Here is a 19,330-nt window from a genome sequence, read left to right as displayed (position 1 = left end):
TGTAAAGGAGTAAGAACGGAGATAAAAGACCTTTTAAGAGATCGTTAAAAAATTTACGCAAGAGATGATAAACTGGAATAGAGAAGCGGCGGTGGAGATGCGGAAGGGGGCGAAGTTAGCGGAAACCTGACTCCTGGCCGCAGAGTCCAAGCCTGAGGATGTATCGTAAAAACTAAGGTTTATTCCACCAGGTAATAAAGCAGCTAACGAGACAGCTGCGCCAAAGCTGTCGGCTTCATGAACGTGACTAGCTGGGGAAACCCAGATTCGAACTTTATCAGAAAGCACTTTGGAACAATGTGTAGGAGGCTTAACTATAATCTAACAGGTCTCTTTAACTGTAGGGACTAGACAATGAGAATGAATGTATTCTGACGCCAAACATAGGAGCCACCTCCACTGGCTAAGGCAAATCTGTGCTAATTGGAGCACGCCATTTGGAGAAATTTCTTAACGGTTTGGAGTCAGAAAACTATACTCGACTACTTTGTTTAGCCTAAGTATTTGAATGGTCTCAACTTTCACGAAAAGACGATAAACAAATAAACAAACAGGTTTGGCCCAAGTAAGAATTGAAAATCTTGAATGAACCAGTAACACCAACCGTTTTTTAAGGTTTGTAATATTTCAGTGGCTTTGTTGCTACATGTTTTATTAAAAATGTGGCACGTAAAATAAAACTCAAAAGAGATAGCTCACAAAAAGAAACACGTGTCACTTAAGATGCATAAATTCTAAGTAAAAAACTAGCAAATTGCCTAATTATGGCAAAAAAATTATAATAACCAGAAAATTAGTTAAAGAATGGATTAGAATTAGGAACTCTATTACCATAATTTACATGATCAACTCCGCAGACACAGATAATGAAATCCAAACGCAGTAGGCAGAAAGGTGAGTCTGTGGTGGCAGAAAGGTGAATCTGTGGTAGCAGACAGTGACACACATCACTCTATTCAAAGATGCACTGTAGCCTAATGAAACCTACAAAATCAACATTAGACACAAATTTTTCTCAAAAAACGTTTGCTGACTTCATGCTAACATCTACCCCTTTTGGCCTGATGCCACCTGGCCAGCCCTGTATAGTCAAGTGTCCCCTCAATGATGTATGACCAGCTTTCACACTCAGTCCCCGTTAGCAAGACCACTTTTCCCGGCCAGGGGAGTTACCAGGAAGGGGACACTCAGAAACCGCGTGCTCAGCACCCGGTCACCCTTTGCCCCCTCGCTTGCGGGCTGCTCCAAGTCCCTGGCGCCGGGCGGGGACTGACGAGTGGGTGCTGGGTGATGACCCTCTCAAGCAGTGACAGTCATAAGGGTGTCTGACTACGGAACTGGAGCGTACAGTGTCACGTTCACACCATCAGAGCTGCTCCAGGACGTGGCACACAGCACACTTCTGAGAGCAGAGGGGCCCTGCCACAGGCCGCTGTCCCCACGGGCACCTGTCTCCACTCAGGGCCGCCTTCCACTGCATTGGGTAGCACCCACCGTGCCCAGCAGCCTTACAAAGGACACTGGAGATGATCTTTCAGTTTCTTTTTGTATTAAAATTAGATGCCACTTTGAAATATGAAGAAGCCGAAGTAACTAATTTTCAACGCTACAGTGAGAAGTTTGCCAACCCTAATTAACTCCTCCAGTCTCGAAAGATCGTTTTCCGTTGCCCCAGAAATATGTCTGTAAGAACTGTGAAGAGAGATTAAACCCTGTGAGTGTCCCAGTTGGTAACAAAGAGGCCAGTAGAAACATCACACCTTTACCAAGAGCGAATGTAAACCAAGAGGCTGGAACAAAGGCTTTGTCCCCAGAATATCGCTGTGCCCAGAACGTCGCCGTTATTTGCCCTGTATTAGTTCACACCGCATGTACTGGTAATTCCTTTTTTACATCACATTTTAATTTCTGACTCTTTCAAAATATTTGGAACTAAAGATAATTTTTTAAAAAGTTCTTTTAAAATATTTTCCTAATCAAATAGTTAAGAGGCACGGGGTAGGCATTCGCTGTGTACTTCCTTGCTGAGGGACACTACAAAATTTAGAAAGAAAAAGAGAAAAAAAGATTTAAGTAACAAAAATAAACTGAGGTCTCCCTTTCAGCCACAGATTACTCCACCCTTTTCTCCACCATTGAACTGCATGTGTTCCCCCAAATCAGGAGATGGGGCACACGTGTTTGCTCTGCTAGTGAGTGGAAGCAAATCGTATTTGACCTAACGGTGCTGAGGTGCAGAAACACATCATTCTTTAGAAATAATTATTTCGCCCTATGATTTCAAAGTCAATCCCATTTCACTATAAACTTCTTGATTTTTTTTCTTTGTGTGTGTGTGTGTGTGTGTGTGTGTGTAGTATTTCAGAATCAAATGAAAAGTCTTAGCAGAATTCAGACTGTCAGCAGTGGGTCTGGAGGCAGGAGAAATGGTCCTTCATCTGAGACACAGATTTTCCATGGGCGCCCCCACTACTCGCCAGGGTCGAGGGTCATCTGAGGGCTCACTCCTGTCGGGGACGTCCTTGTCTTAACACTGAGAAGCCCCACTTCATGGATGCCTTTGGTCTTCTTATTCGAGATGCATAGAATCATCTTCCCTTTAAAGATCGCTGTCCTATCTCAGACTCTCTGTGTTTACGTTGGTCCTAATTTGCATTTTGCTCTATATCTTGTGTTTTGATTCATTTTTGAGCCTGAATTGATTAGAAAGACGCGATTCTCATTTTTAATTGGATGAAGTTATTCCCAAGTGTATTTTGCATGTGTTGAATATCAGAGTTTTTCTTTTCTTAAGATTTCTTGACTCTCTTCTATAAAATGCAAGGGCTCTGTTTCCTTCCTACCCACAGGCCTTCACCTTGTTTTGCTCTGCAATAACGGAATATTCCTCACACGCCCACTCTCTTAAAAGTGTATTTAGAGAAGCCTGTCTTTCTCAGAGACCACAAATCTCTGCTCCCCTGTGTATGCCATGGATTTCTCCCCATGGCTTTTCTGTTGAGTTGTTCCAAAAAAGATGACAGCACACCACAGGGGGCAACCCTTCGAACGTTCTGGCGACACACTGAAAACGTGCAAAACCCGTGGAAAATGTTTCAGGTGTTTAATACCGTCTTTCAGCATTTGGTGTGTGTTTGGTGTGGGCGGCTGCACGGTATTTCTTCACCACTTGCAATAAAGTGACCTAAGGTTTTCTCGGAGAGAGTAAGGCATGAGTCGCCCGTCATCCGTCACCCGTGGGAGGACATCGAGGTTCTGTCAGTGTTTGAACACACATCCAAACCCCAGTCACTGCGACCTGAGTCTAATCTCAGGGAACTTGACTGAAATGGAAGTGCAGATACTAAGTACAAACCCAAGCAATGACAGCAAACACGAGTAATGACAGGGTGCCCGCGGGGGCGGTGGTCACGCAGGAACGGAGAGCACGGGCCGCCAGAGTCCGTGTCCTCGCAACCGTCCACGCACGGTCCCAGGAGGGAGGGTCCCCGGGTGCCTGTGTCAGGCACCCTGTGCTGGGGGAGTGTAGATATGCAGCCTCCTCCTCCTCATTCTGTTTTCTCAGGCAAACCTTCCACCGTGGCGGCTTCTGCCCAGTGGACTCACTTAGCAAATGTCCCCACCTGTCCCCTCGGACATTCTGTTCTGCCTCACAGGTGCATTTCTTATCGTCAATTCACAGCTTGCCTTCTTCCACATCACGCACCCTGCCAGGCGGTTGGATGCGTGCCTGCGGGGGACAAGCGAGTGTCCCTTAGCTCACTGTCAAAGCCAGGATTCCGCAGGGCCAGCCCCACGGCGCTGACTCCCCTCGACCCGTGAGACCTGGAGAGTCGGCCCCATCGCCAACGTCTCGGCCCTTCATCCCAGAGCTATCGCCTCTCTGCCACCAAATGGTGTCATCTGGACTACAAAGCGTATCAGAAACCTGAAGGAACGTTTGCTGTATACAGTGCCAATGACACAGGCTTAGGAAAATATTTACGAGTTTAACCAAGTGAAGTCTGAGATTAGCCTTGCACGAGCACCTCTCCCCGAACTGAGGCGACCGAACTGGGCTACGCTGCTTCGCCACGTACTTTCCTCCGAGATGCACCTGTTCCTCCTTCGACTCAGCTCTTCTCCTTGGCCACCCCGGTCTCGAAATTCAAAGTTGGGGCCATGGCCTTGGTCAGGAGCTTCTGATGCAAATATTCTTTTTTAAAAATACACGATGGCTCCTCGTGCCACACAAAATACATTTTCATTTCTTTGGCATCTTGAACGCATTCTTGGGTAATTTTGGCCTTGATGAATTTTCCAGAATTCTCTCTTTCGTTACCGATGACATTTCACCATCAAACAAAACTGAACAAGAATTCCCTGAGCATGTCAAGATGTTTCTCGGTGCCCCCGCTCAGTCTGCTTCCTCCGCATAATCGTCTTCCCCTCGCTCCTTGTTCCCTTCCAGACTGACACACGCTCACCTGGTTCTGAATACTCAGCTCAAGAGTCGGCCCTCCCTGCTTCCCGCAAAACGCCACTTGCTTGGCACTTAACCAGCTGTATCCGACTGCCTCTTTCTTCTGTATTCAGACCCAAACCCTTGGACGAAAATGCCACACTGGCTCATTCTTGTTTACCTAGCCCTGGTCACAGTGCCCCTCAGAGAGCTCGCTTCAGTAAACACTTGCGGAATTCAACTGGAAACCTAAGGTTCGCTCTTCATTATTCTCCCACTGCCCACCCGCACCCAAGGGTGTGACTCTAACAGCAGTCACTATTCTTCCTAGGCAGACAATCGACGGAAGGCCTTTCTAGATGATCGATAAGGCAAGTCTGTGTTGATTTCTCGGCTCTGGGTGCTAATGATTTCAACTGACGAGATGTTTTGAATGTGTTTTATAATGAGGCAAGAGGAAACAGGGTTACTAACACTCCTCACTCTTACTTCAGAAAACCCTGGAACACACCAGTCTCTTATCTGCCACGGCCGAGTTTCGTGACCTAAACACTTGCTAACACTTCCTGGGCTTTCCCGAGTGTGTGAAATGCGTGAGAGAGAGGAGTCAGCTAGAGTTTATTTCCCTTCCAGCGTACAGTGGTCCGACTCACGAATATTTAATGTAAGAATACCAAGTAAAGGGTGATTTTATGTTCACATCCACGTTTCTCTTCCGTGTCCTGTTGAAAGTGTCACGATTCATGGCCTGACTTGCAAATTATAACTCCAGCTTTCCTTGGTAAAAAGTAGTCCATCTTCCAATAATCTTGAACTGAATCGAAGTAGATCGAAAGCAAACTTATACAGTTGATGGACATGTTTCTATCCTACAAGTTTTAGGAGTTTTTCAAACTTTAAATAGAAAATGGTCAAAAGAGAGAAACTCCTAGATGGTTGTCTCTCCTTAGCTTCCACAAGAATTATGGCAAATAAGATGTATGCCTTGGTGAAATAGTCCATGTGATCATCAAGTATAAATAATTGTCAACAAAAAAAAGGGAGCCTTAGCAAGGTGGAGGTTTTAGTTTTATTTAATTGAAGCAGAACAGTGCTAACGCTGCATGCAGATCCTAACCTCATTGGACTAGTTAGTGAGAAAGAAGACTATTTTTTTCCACATGAGTTTTTTTTTTTTTAATCTAAGCAAGATTTTTCTTAATTCTCTTTCATCTATGTAACAATACAAAAAATAAAGAGACAAAACCCTGTAACTCTGATTCCTAAGAAGAGACCGACTACTAATTTAAAGCAAAACCTAGTTTTACGCAGGGTTTTCAAGAAGAGAAAAAATCTGAAAAATAACGTCCAAAGAAAATGGATAAAAGACAGTAATTTACATAATATTGAAATGTTCTAAAATATAAGTGATGAATCTTTTTAAAAATCTTTTGTTTAAAAGTTTTTAAATAGTAGTCAACTGTTTAAATATAAAATATGTTGCATAAAACATTTTGCATGGTGATTTATACTTGAAAGTTTTAATAAAAACTCATGAAAGAAATGGCTTCCATACAGAAATTCATACATGTCATTTTTAAAAATTTCTTTTTAATATCTGAAGTTTTAAGTTTATTCTTTAATGCAAATTAGTATGAATTTGAATAAATCATTCATCATAGGGATTATTCTAATAGAACCATGTTATCATTTAACAGATATCATAAAGACATTTGTTAAAATTCAAAATAAAACCTAATTATAGGAAATAAAGGAATAAAATACCAAAATATTGGCCTCAATAAACAACCAACATCATCCTTAAATGTAAAACTCAAGAAAACACACAAAAAAACTCAAAAGAGTCCGCTGTATCATGCATTGCTAATCACAATGCAAATCGACAAGCTTTTAGAGACAATTTGGCCTTTTTTTCACCCATGAGTTTTTAAGATTTCGTATCATCGATCTTGAAAATTCACTTAGAGGAATTTATCTTACAAAAACATCATAGATATTCATGCAGAGCTCCATAGAAGAACCTCATTACAGTGTTATTTATATATGATAGTGGATTTATCGAAACAACTTAAATGTCCAATGTAGGAAAGGAGTGGAATGGGCCGTGCCCAAGCAAAGCGGTATTGAGGAAGCTTTAAAAATCAAGTTTTAATGACATGGGAGAATGTATAAATGCCATGTATCATGAGAAGGATCCTTCTAGAAACGTGAGAAATAAGACATTTCCAAAGGAAAGGGAAGAAATTTTACGTCAGAGTTGTAAAACCGGAGATGAAGATGGCTAGCCAGATTTCTTGCCGACCGCATAGACAGGTTTGTGATATTTGTGAGATACCAATATTATGTGTATTAACATATGTGTATTAACATATAATACACGTATGTGAAGTATAGTGTATGTACAATGTTGGAACATCAGATATGAAGTGTAGAAGTTCAGATTCCGATACCTGGGTTCGTGCCTTTACCTGCTGCCTTCAGAATATAACTTTGCCCCTCTGGCTCTCATTGAAAAACAGCCGCTACCTACCTACCAGGTTTGTGGGAAGTCCTGAAACAGGTAATGAACAAAAAGCAAAATGCCTGGCAAAGGTGAGAAACACCTTAATAAGTATTCGTGCAAAAGTGCTAGCTCTTGTCATAAAAATTTATATTATTTTTACTATTATTATTTTAGTTATGACTTTTATTACCGTCATTGCTACTTCGTCGCTGTATTTCTCATCGCTACCCCAAAGCACATTTATTATCACCATTCTGCAAAACCGGAATCAGGAATCACGCTCTAAGTAGAGTCCTTATTGAACACAGCATTCTCTCTATTAGAAATCATCGGAACTACAGTGTGTGCTGATTGCGTCGCTGCGCTCTCCTTAACCCTCCGCTATAACAGGGCTGCTCTCCTCAGGTCGGTGTTCTAGAGGTCGGGTTAGTGAAGCTGCCAGTTCATCTCTTAGCTCCAAATCCACTCTCGTCTGCTCCGCTCTGGGCCCCCGAGGCTGGGACTCTGCCAGCCACGTCTCTGCTTTGCTAACTGGCGCTCGGCGAGGCTCTGCCAGCACGGGCGCCGGGGGGATCCCCGAAGGCTGAGACCGGCCAGGCCTTGCTCTGTCCTCTTTGCTCTCTGTCCCCACTTGGCTTCACTTTCTGGCAGCGTTTCTCCACTGAGACGTCTTCCCCCCGGGGAAGTGCCTGTTCCGCCAGCAGCGGCTGATGACAATTTGCCATGTTTCCAACGTTCCAGAACAAGCTTCTGCAAGCCGGCTCCCCCCAGGCTCCAGTATCACCTCCAGAGCTAGGTCCCAGCAGCACCTGAGCAGCCTCCCGGTGCCTGAGGCGGCAGAGTGGCAAGCAGCACCTGTCCCCAGGGACCTGAGTCCCTGCTGAGCTAGCAGAGCGGCTCCTCCAAGCTTCAGAAATTTAACCTCTCAGCCTCTTCCCTCTGCCCGCCTCCCCAGGCCCTGTATGGTGACTTCAAGATGCCTGAACATCCTATGTAGCCTCCAGTATGCAATTAAAACTCTTAATATTCAATTTCATCTGTTAAAATAACTGACATGGTTTCTTCCCCGCCGCGACTAGATCCTAATTGATGGAACAGGTAAAAACGTATGGATTCTCTATGTCTTTTAATACAAGTATCCCACGTTTTCGGAATGGCCACCGGCAATACGTTCCCTTTCCTCTCTACAGGCCCCCAAGCTGGACACTCTGTCACAAGAGGATCTGACGTGCTAACTGGCTGTGTCCTACGACGCCTTTATTAGAATTCTAGATTGAAGAGCGCTTCTTAGAGTTATTAGTCATTTATTTGTATTATTACGAAAAACATTTTCATGTCATTTAACTTTTTTTTTTTACTTTTTATTTTGAATCTTTTTTAATTCTCTTAAGTGGAATCTTTGTCTTTCAAACTATTTTAATACTCTGATTTCTATTTTTCTTACGTTGTTTTCTGAAAGATCTCTTTTTACTTTTTAAAGCAAATTAGCCACTCTGGCAGACTCCTAATTGCGGTAAATGCAGTCTTCGTTCTTTGGTTTCATGCTATTCTGGTTTTGTTTCTCAACTTACATATTGAGCTATGTATTTCTCTCTCTCTGCCCTATCGTTTTTGACCAGCAGTTTCTTTCATTCTCGTGTGAGGTTGATTTTGCCCCCACGTAGCTTGTCCACTGCCTTCAGCACTAAGTCACTGACCCCTGACACACGTGTCCCCGCATGTCCACTGGTGCAAAGGGCTCGGCTCTGATGCTTTTACTTCCATCAAACCGTTGCAAAATAGTTTTTTATTTTTAAAAACTTCATTAAGTACCGACTTTGTGCCAGATTTGGTTCTTAGTACTGGAGACAGCAGCAGTAAAGAAAGAGACAATGAACAAATGTAAACACACAAACAGGTATATATCTCATTTTGTCACACAGAGTATTAGATAAATGATCAATAATAGATACAGATAGATACAGAGATAGAGCTAGAAATAGATAGATAGATAGATAGATAGATAGATAGATAGATAGAGATAGATAGATAGATAGATAGATAGATAGATAGATATGTATATAGATATAGTTATAGATGTTCATTAGGTAGTTAGAAGTGCTGTGATCAAATAAGCCCATGTAACTCATTAGAGAACAAGAGAGTCTGTGATATTTTGGACAGGCTCACCAGAGGAGAGCTCTGTGTAGAGGTGACTTTGAGCAAAGATGTAAAGGAAATGAATGTGAGTGAGCCAGGTGGATAAGCCTGTTGCCTCTAGGGGGAGGGATTGCGGGGGAGCAGAAGGGAGCAGGACCATACATTTAGATGCAAGTTCCTGTTGACAGTCTGTGTATTTGTTAGATGGTAATTTCAATATGCTAAATAAAGGACAGACAGTAGAAAAAAGAAGAAGAAAAATAAATCACAGAAGAGAAAATCTCCTTTTTTCTTTCTGAAAAATTCAGTTCAAAATCCTGTGCCGAGGTTGATCAAAGCAGGTGTCCATAGCAGAGTGAAGTAATGGGGAGCCACAGTGGCCCAGGAGGGGATTCAGAGTGGCATGAAGAAGGTGCATCCATGAGTGGGCATTATAGACTGAATGTTTGTGACCCCCAAATTCATTTGTTGAACCTCTAACCTCTTAGCGTGCCTGTATTTGGAGTTGGAAACTCTAAGGTTGTAAGGAGGTGCCCTGACGTAATAGGATTAGTGTCCTTAGAAGAAGATTCATTAAATTTGCCAGTGTCACAAGTCAAGAGAAGAGGGAAGAACCATTCCAGACTGAAGCAGACTAAAGAGACATGACACTTGAACGCAACCTGCGATTCTGAATGTGATCTTTTTGTTGTAAACGGCATGATCCGGACAACTGGTGAACGCTGGCTGGGGTCTGAGGCTCAGATGGACATAGCGCATCACTAATTCAGATGGCTGTTTATGGGTATGCAGGAGAATGCCTTTGCTTTCAGGAAATACACATGACAACACTCAGGAGTCATGAGTTTCATGTCCGCAACATACTCTCAAATGATTCAGGAAAAAAATGCAACTTTTCCTGTACTTAAAACTTTCTGCCAAACTTGAAATTGTTTCAAAGTAAAAAAAAAAAAAATCTGAAAAGAAAAAAAGAATGAGAAAGGAAATACAAACCATCGTTCAAACATGCTTTATGAAACAGGGGGAAGGAAGGAAGGAAGGAAGGAAGGAAGGAAGGAAGAAGGAAGGAAGGAAGGAAAGGAAGGAAGGAAGGAAGGAAGGAAGGAAGGAAGGAAGGAAGGAAGGAAGGAAGAAAGGAAGGAAGGAAGGAAGGAAGAAGAAAGGAAATACCATAGCTAGAGTGAAATGAGGAAATCAGGGAAAAATACTTTAATGGTAAATATTGGGTATCTCCAACATGTTTGTAAGCTATCGGGGATGATACAGTAGACAATAAAAAATTATTATTCAGTATGAAGGGTAGAGTTGCATGAGAAGGATGAAATTCAGGCATGAGGGCAGGAATTGCCATTATTTAGGAGCATAAAAAATTAATCTACTGAAAGGAAGAGAAGACAGAATCTATCAGTCTAGAGGCAGGCACGTTTGTAGATTTAATCATGGGAGCATAGGAAGGTTCTTTGTTCTATTTTGTCAGTGACATATCAACTCGTCAGGCAGGGAGAAAGGACAAAAGAAGTTGATTATGATATGGATTATGAAACATAAGCTAGATGAGAAGAGAAATAAGTAGATAATTAGGATGGTGGACCATGAAAAGGTGATCGGGTTAATGGATTGGAGGTTCTGATGAGATAAAGTATTGGAGAGGATGCACTGGAGAAGAGAATCGGGAAATTTAGGGGTAGGTATTCAGAGAGTGGGCTGTTCGAAAATAAGATACTCATCCTATTTCATTGTGTTTCATAATAATATCAGAAACAATTTAGTTCAATTACCTTAGAACTGGAGACTTATTGAGGTCACAGATGGTGTAGATAGGTAAGAATGAAAAGGTTTGTTGGAACAGAATTACACACAGAATTGTGAAGATGGCGCATCTTAGGAACATAATTCAGGAGGGCATTGGGACACGGAGACTCAAGTCCTTTTCGCATTTTCTTTTTTTTGAGATTAAGATTTTAGTTAAATGTATAAAGGGGTTTAGAAAATGAGTAGATTGGAAGGCACGGTCAGTAAATTTCAAAACTCTTATACAATACGATAGAAATATATTCAGCCATCTTACTGTCCTTAATTACTGTTCCTAATAGGGAAAGATTTGTCTTACTGAGGAAGTCTATGTAATTGGCTAATGGTCATTGAAGAAATATAAAAATGAAGGATCAAGCACTTGATCACACCTATTCCGAGTCATTTAAATATATGTATTTAAATATAAACGTACAGTCTCAGCTGCTATCAAAACCTCTAGTTTATTGTCGCAGAAAAACGTGAAGATCTTTGCAGCAATTAAGATATCAAAATTAATTTGTATTCTATTATTATGACAAGGAATATGTTTGATGGAATAACCTTGGGTCATTTTCTGCCACTGTTTTGCCCTCATTAGAGAGAACACTGGTCACCATCTGGGTACTTTTCCGATCTGTGAAGTAAGGTGGAGAGAGAAGGATGGATGATCATTTTCGAGAACAGCTGGGACTATATGTAAGTGTCTAAAGATGTGAGTATTTCACCTCCCGTTTCAAAATGATTAAGGCACAGAACACTGAGAGTGAAATGTGCACATTCTCAGTGAGATCCGGCGTGCTCATTTGCTCCAGAATGACCATTAATATAGTCTCAGTTTCTCCCTGTCCTTCTTGTGGTCCTGGTTCCTTAACGTACTTCACACTTTCTAGAAAACGGTGCCTTTCTTTTCTTTCCCTTTTTTATGGAGCTTAAACAATTTTTTTTACAATTCCCATTTGGTCTATTATGCATGAGAATGTCAGCAAAAATAGCTGTAAAAACTCCTTTTAAGAATCATTGTTTTTCTAAATCAAATTTACAAAACTCTTAAGTTGAGTTTATGGGATTATGAGGTAGAACGAGCTGATAGGAGTATGAGTGAAGCCCCACAAACCTGTGTGATGGTTTCATGTTTAGGGGCGATCAAAATCATCTCGGAGACAAAGGCTGAAAATAAGAACCTGGCAATCAATACCAAATTCTCTAAAAATAACAGATTTAACTTAATAGAATTAAAGAATGGCTCAGTCCAAGCAATCAGTTCCTAACTTCCTAAAATATAAATACGTGTTGCTTTTTAAAATAAATACACGATGTATATTTATTACATATAGAAAGATATACAATCTTCATTATAATTCATGGATTTTGGCAAATGTACACATATTTAACAAACACCCGGTCATAATATTATGTATCCACCATTACGATACCATGCGGAATAGTTTCTCCACCCTAAAAAATATATGTATGACTATGTGTGAGGTATGACGAAAATGGCATTTTACCTAATGTTACCCATTCAGCCCGCCCACCTGCTTTTAGTCTGTGGCGACCACTGTTCTGTTCACAGAATGTCATAGAACCAGAAGCATCCTAAATGCAGCTTTTTCAGACTGATTGGTTTCATTCAGTGATGTGCATTTAAGATTTACCCATGTTGAACTGAGAGTTAACTCCTTCCACTGCGGAAGGGTATCACATTAGGGGGATGTTCCAGCGTGTTCATGCATTCACCTACTGCAAGCTGTCTTCACCACTCCCAGCAATTATGAATGAAGCTTCCGGAAGCATTTCTTACTATATAATCCAGCAATTACGCTGGTTTTTGCAGCATAATTGCTGGACTATATAGTAAGACAATGTTTGGCGTTATAAAGAGTTGCCGAATTGTCTTCTCAAGCGGCTGGACCATGCTGCATTCCCAGCGGCCGTGAATGACAGTTGTCACTGCTCTTCACCAGCAGCTGGTATTCTGAGATTTTGGGGCTTTAGTCGTTCTGACAGGGATAGTGGGATCTCGTGATAATTTTAGTTTGCATTTCACTGATGACGAAGAAGCTGAGTATCTTTTCCCATGCTTAGTTGCAATCTGCATGTGCTCTTTGCTGATATTTTTGGATAGATAGCCTGACCTCTGACGAGGTGTCTGTTCTGATCCTCTGCTGTATTTTAATTAGGTTGTTTATTATTGCTGAGATTTAAGAGTTCTTTTTGTGTTCAAGATACAAGTCCTTCATCAACTATGTGTTTTTCAAATATTTTTTCAAAGTCTTCATTTTGTCTATCCATTCTCTTAACAATGCCTTTCCAGGGAAAACAGCTTGAATTTTACTAAAGTCCAACTTAACTAGTTTTTATCATGGGTTGCGTTTTCAGCATTGTATCTAAAAATGATCACGAACCCCCAGGTCACGCTGATTTTCCTGTATGTTTTCTTCTAGACGTTTAATAGTTTTGTATTTTACATTTATGTCTCTTATCCTTTTTGAGATAAATTTTTGTGAAACATATAATGCGTATGTCTAGCTTCATTATTTTACATATGGAGGACTAATTACTAAAGTACCATCTGTTGAAAATACTATTTTATCCTCTGTTGAGTTGTCTTTGTGCCTTTGTCTCTTTATGAATTTTTAATCACTGATGTTGACACATTTTCTAAAATCTCCTTAAGTAGGAATAATAAATTTAGACCAGCTTTACATTAAGCAAACAATTATTTATCTCAGCAATGGTCCAGGTATTGCGCAAACACACACACACACACACACACACACACACACAATATTTTTTATATATATAAATAATTTATATATTTTTATATATAATTATAATTTTATATATAATTATTATATATACACATATATAATAATTTTTTAATTTACATTCACTGAGCTAGGCACCAAAGAAAAAATATTGAGCAAAATAACTCAAATTCTGCACATAGAAAGTTAATAGTCTGTCAGAAAAGACAGAAGTTTAAGTAAGCAATTACCAAACAGTATGATAAGCTTTATAAGAGAAATACGGGATGATCTGGAATCATAGAATAAGTGTATTCTAGGATAAAATGATCACGGAAGTTTTCCTAAAGGGATGCTCTAATATTATCTTCATGTTAATTTAGGGTCATGGGGGGCGTGGCTAGACATAAGAGGGGAGGGGTAAGGAGGATGTCATTCAGAGGGAGAACAATCTGCGCTGACAAAGCATGGTTCTTTACAGAGTATAAAAAAACATAACATTCAAATGCACCAGTGGCAAGAGATAAAGCTGAAGAGGTGCATAGGGGGCATGGTCCTGAAAGTCATCTCAAACCATGGTAGCAATTATTCTAAAGACGACATCGAAATAGGGATAACATCCGATCCGCGGTTCTGAAAAATCCTTATGACTTAGAGCAATGCGTGAGTGAAGAGAAACAACCGCACTCAGACGTCACGAAGAAATCCAGGGAAGAAGTCGCGGCATCCTGAGGCTGAGAACGGAACCTGAAGTAACCATAACAGATAGAGCTCAACAGTACTTGCTGACTCGCTGGACGGAGGGGGTGGAGGGGCCGGGAATAAAAGGAGAAAGCGAGATGACTTGTGGCTCTCTTAACTGCGTAATGATTCACAATACAGTGCCATTGCTGAGTTAGGGACAGCAAACTAAGTATGGATTTCGGGGGATCAGCAGCTAAGTCCTGGACGCGCTGAGTGTGGTGTGCCTGGGGATATTAAAGTGGATATTTTCAACAGTCAAATGGTCCGAGATCTCAGGAGAAAACTTTTAAATTAGAGATGCAGGCCTGGGATATCAATAATGTAATTAAAACTGAAGTTGCTGAGATTGTTAGGGATTGGGTAAAGAGCAAATAGAACGCGACGTAGAACAGAGTTTTTGATAATATCGATACTCAGTGGAAGGTAGAAAAAGAGGCCTTGTGAAAAAGATACTGAGGACAGCCAAGGGAACAGGTGAGTGAAAATTCAGAAGGACGTGCTGTTCAGACAAGAAAGGAAAAGACACGTTTGAGAAGCGTGGGGTAGCCATCAGGATATGACGTCGAGAGGTCAGATTAGACAAGGTATGAAAAATGAACATTGGTTTTATTTTGCAAGAGAGTTTTCAGTCACCTTGATGAAATAAAGTTCAGATCATTTCTGTCGGCAAAATTCGGATTACATTGGATAAGGTGGCAAATGAGACCAGGTCTATTATAGGTGATTTTTTTGTGCGTGCAATGAAGGGGGACCATGCAAACAGATGACTTGGTTGCACTGGAGCTGACTGCATGTTATAGAAGCTCTCGTGGATAAAATGTATTATAAGTGGGAGACAGAGCTAGCTTAGAAGTATTCTAAATTTGGCCCATGAAAACAGTCTGGGAGAATCATGTGACTCAAACTGAGTCTGTGTGGAGTGAACTATAGAAAATGAGAAAAACTGAAAACCAGATCGGGAGGAATGAGCATCGCTGTCACGAGTTCTTCATCTATCTTTGTCTTGTCTACGTCTGTCCTTTCTTTCTCTCATGCTTCTGTCTGGAACGTAGCTGTGGCCGTATCATACCATGAGGACTAGTGCGCTCTGCCTTTCTGAGGCTTCCAAGAGCAGAAGACCTGATGAAGACCTCCAGGTACTGGTTACATGACAGAGAGATGAAGTTCAACCTTGCTTCAGGTATCATTATTTAGAAGTTTTTATCACTCTGAGCAGAATTTAATTCTTACTGATAAACCTACCCCCTCTAAATAATTAACTTCAGTCCTGCAGGCACACGCGCGCATGTGCTCACACCCACCCACACACACACACTTAACTTCCAATGGAGTAGTGAACGCACCTTTCATAGTCAAGCCCTTTAAATACGGAACAAGTCCTGGAAATTCTAAAGACCTCTTTTATCTTTTTTCTTTCTCTCCTTTTAAATTGCGAAGCATTTTTCCAAAGTAAAGTTTCCTGTACTCATGTTTCCTTGAATCAAATGCCTTTTTGCTCGCTCTTAGCAACCCCGAAGCCTAATTGATGATTCAGTCCAGCCATTAGAAACTACTCCCACGGGGCCCGTGAGCCTCTCCAAAGAGAATGTAGTCTCACTCCTACTCTCTGAGCTTAGAACACTCTGACTTGGGATCAAAATTTTCTTTCATCCAACCTCTAACAACCTCGCGACTAAATCCTGGCCATTCACAGGAGTCTCAAATAGTTCTCCCTCTTGTACCTTGCAAGTTACCTAGTCATGACCCTGAACTTGGTACTGATGTAAGGGTCTCATCTTTCTCTTTAACAAGGGTGGTCCTATCATTTGTCATTCCAAGAGGGCTGTGTTTGAAGGCTAAAGTATGTGCTGTTAATAATTACGGTGAGACAACCAACGTGAACCGAGACTATGACAGTGACGTCGCTACATTTTTAACCAAAGTAAAACCTGTGTGATGTTTCCTTAAAAGGCCTGGGGGTCTGGGCCAGGGAATACACCAAGTTCTTATGAGGGCAGTCACTGAGGCCTTCCTCCTGGACTCGGACCAACTCCAACTGAGTTTATTTTCATACAGAATTACTTAATAGTCAGTTATTAACATACCTGGCTTATTTTATGTGGGGTTAGGTGGGCCGTACATACATACTTTACCCAGTATGACTCCACACAAGAACATGGCTAACTCAGTTCTGGAACTCTGACTGTTACCTTGGACCTCTTCTAAAACATCTCATGAATACAGCCTCAAGGTCCTCACATATCAGTTCTTTATAATTCCAATAAAAATTATTGTAATTCGCCACCATTCGCTTCTGGAGGAGTCCATATATTCCTCCTAGAAGATTATCGTAAGGTTTAACATTCATTCAGTCTGTATTTATAAAACCTCAGAAATAGAGATAAATGACAATAAAGATAATATTTAGCTTTTTTTGAGCACTTACTGTATACTTAACATTGTCCTCACGACTTATCTTAGGAGGATAAATCACTTGCTTAAGCACAAAGAGTCAATAAATGCCGAAGGAAAGCTTAAACCCAGTCCATAATACTCAATAATCAAGTAACACATATACTTAAAATGCTTCTAATTGGGAAACATGTATACTTAAAAATGTAAAGCTAGTTAAACGTTTATAAATTTCTTTGTTTCTTGAAAGATTTTCAACAGCATTATTATAAGTTATTACTTATTTCCATTCGAATTGCAAATATAGGCAAAGAACCAGGGACAAGCTTAGAAATTATAGACTCTATTCAAAATCGCAGCATTTTTTGTGTTTTTTGGTTTTCTTTCCCCAAATAATTATTCTTTGCGCACCAAAAAAAAAAAAAATAGATATAGAAGGTAGTTTTTAATGTCCAAACCCACAGAATTTTTAATGAAAAAAGCATATATCGAAATTAATAAATATCACAAATCCTGAGTTTTAACTGCAGCATAATTTCGAAGCAAAAAGGAACTTTTCCAAGATCATAGATTCGGCCAAAGTACACTCAGCTTTTCTCATTCTGTGGCTTCTAGCTGTATTCAGAGGAATTCTTCTGCTAATGAAAAAATTAACAGGCACAACTTACAACTTAATCACAAGCCCATTTTAATCTCTCATTAGAGAGAAAACTGGATGTAGGGTCCACAGTATTGTAGAGAGCATCTCAGCAGATCGCGATATTAACTGATACAGAAAATGCAAAGCCTCCTTTGCCATATCCAGAGGTCACCGCTAGGCCGGACGTCAGAGTCGTAAAATGACATAACGTGACCTCATGAATAATTTGAGTTCTAACTTCATGAACTTCAATTACAGAGTTACATAGCATTCCATGGAATTTGAGCTAGATCTAAGTAATTTACATTTTAGTCACGCATAAAAGGAGAAGATTAAAGGAGAAATGCCATCTAGAAGATTGAGATGAACGGTAGCCGTATAACAGGCAGGTGGAGTCCATGCAGGCTCGACCACTTCCAGTGACCACCAGTTACTCTCTCTCTGAATTACTTTGTAAGACCCAAGATATGAGACAGCCAGTTGTGTGGACAAGATACAAAGGCTAACCTTTGAGTGTGGAGTTTCAAGTGACTTGCTTTTTAGTGTCTAGCAAAGAGTTTGGGTGCAATTAACTGTTTTCAATGATTATTTTTTCAGTATAACTTGTAGAACCAAGAGCATGAAAAGTTTCATTTGCTCACCTTAAAATATTTAATCCTCCACCCTACGGTTTAAGCAATTTAGATTTTAAGATCTTGAAGAAATAAAGCCTTGATCTGTTTTCATGACACAAGTGACTAGTTATCACTAGCAGCCACTGGTCCGTCAGATACAGAATGAGTAGTTTGGATTAATTGCCTACCGAGCTCCATTCTAGTTCTGAAATTCACTTATTGTCGGAAGACATGCTGTGTACGTTTATAGAAAGAGATATTATTATTCATGTTGTTTCTTCTGTCAGAATCTTGTCCCTGACTCTATCATATCTTTGAAAATGTGACATGTGGAGAATACAGGTAAATCCAGCACAACCAAGGCATTGGCTTCTATAATTCAGGGGAAAACAAAATGTAAAAGCTCGTTTTGAGGCTCTCAGTCAAGGAGGCCGACAGGTAGATGCTGTGCTCGCCTCCTCTCGCAACCACGTCTAAATTACAACTAACCTACAGAACAACCATCATCGACAATCATCTGAAGTCTAGCTGAACAAAAGTCCTACAACTGAGGACACAGAAAAGGCCACCTCGAGATGGGTAGGACAGGCGGAGACGCAGAACAGGCTGGTCCCACATTGGGAGGGAGGTCTCGGCTACTGGAGCCCCCAGAGGAGTGAGCGGTCCTGGCCCCACACCAGGCTCCAGTGCTAGGAAGAGAAGTCCCCACAAGCTCTGCCTGTGAAACCCAGTGGGGACTGTGGCCGGGGGGACGGAGGGCTGCCTCTTTAGGGGCCCCCGCATGGACTCACTGCTGACAACCGAGCTCCAGCATGGCTACAGCTGCTCGAACGGTGCCAGGGACACACGGGGAGGGACTGAGTTGTCTGGCATCAGGGCGAGGGCTGGAGGGCAGCTTTCTCCCAGACAGAAGTGCAGACAGAGGCCGTTGTCCCCTTGTTGAGCCCTCCCCAGCCTGGTGTGCAGATGCAGGTGCCGCCATATCTGAGTCTCCACCAACTTGGCGGATGCTGCTCGCCCTGCCTGGGTGATCCCCTGAGAGCCCGCCCCTCTCAACTTCCAGACCACCCAAGCACTTCCGGTAGCTTTTCCTCACAAACACCCATTTAGGCTCATGCTATGGACTCTCCTAAAAATCTCACAAAGGTCTACAAACCCCAAACAAGCAGCATCTGGCCTCAGTGTGTCCTATACCTCTTACTAAGCAGCCCCAAGCCCGGCACTAGCAGCAGCTTGGCCTCTCAAGGCCCTTCTAAGCCCAGTGCAGGTGGCCGCCATCTGCAGATTGCTTGGTGGCTCATGCCAGATGGCCCTGGG

This window comes from Pteropus medius, unplaced genomic scaffold (assembly GCF_902729225.1).
Source record: "Pteropus medius unplaced genomic scaffold, Ma_sr-lr_union100, whole genome shotgun sequence".
Classification (NCBI taxonomy): Eukaryota; Metazoa; Chordata; class Mammalia; order Chiroptera; family Pteropodidae; genus Pteropus; species Pteropus medius.
The sequence above is the reverse complement of the archived record's forward strand: the minus strand, read 5'-3'. Positions refer to the sequence as shown.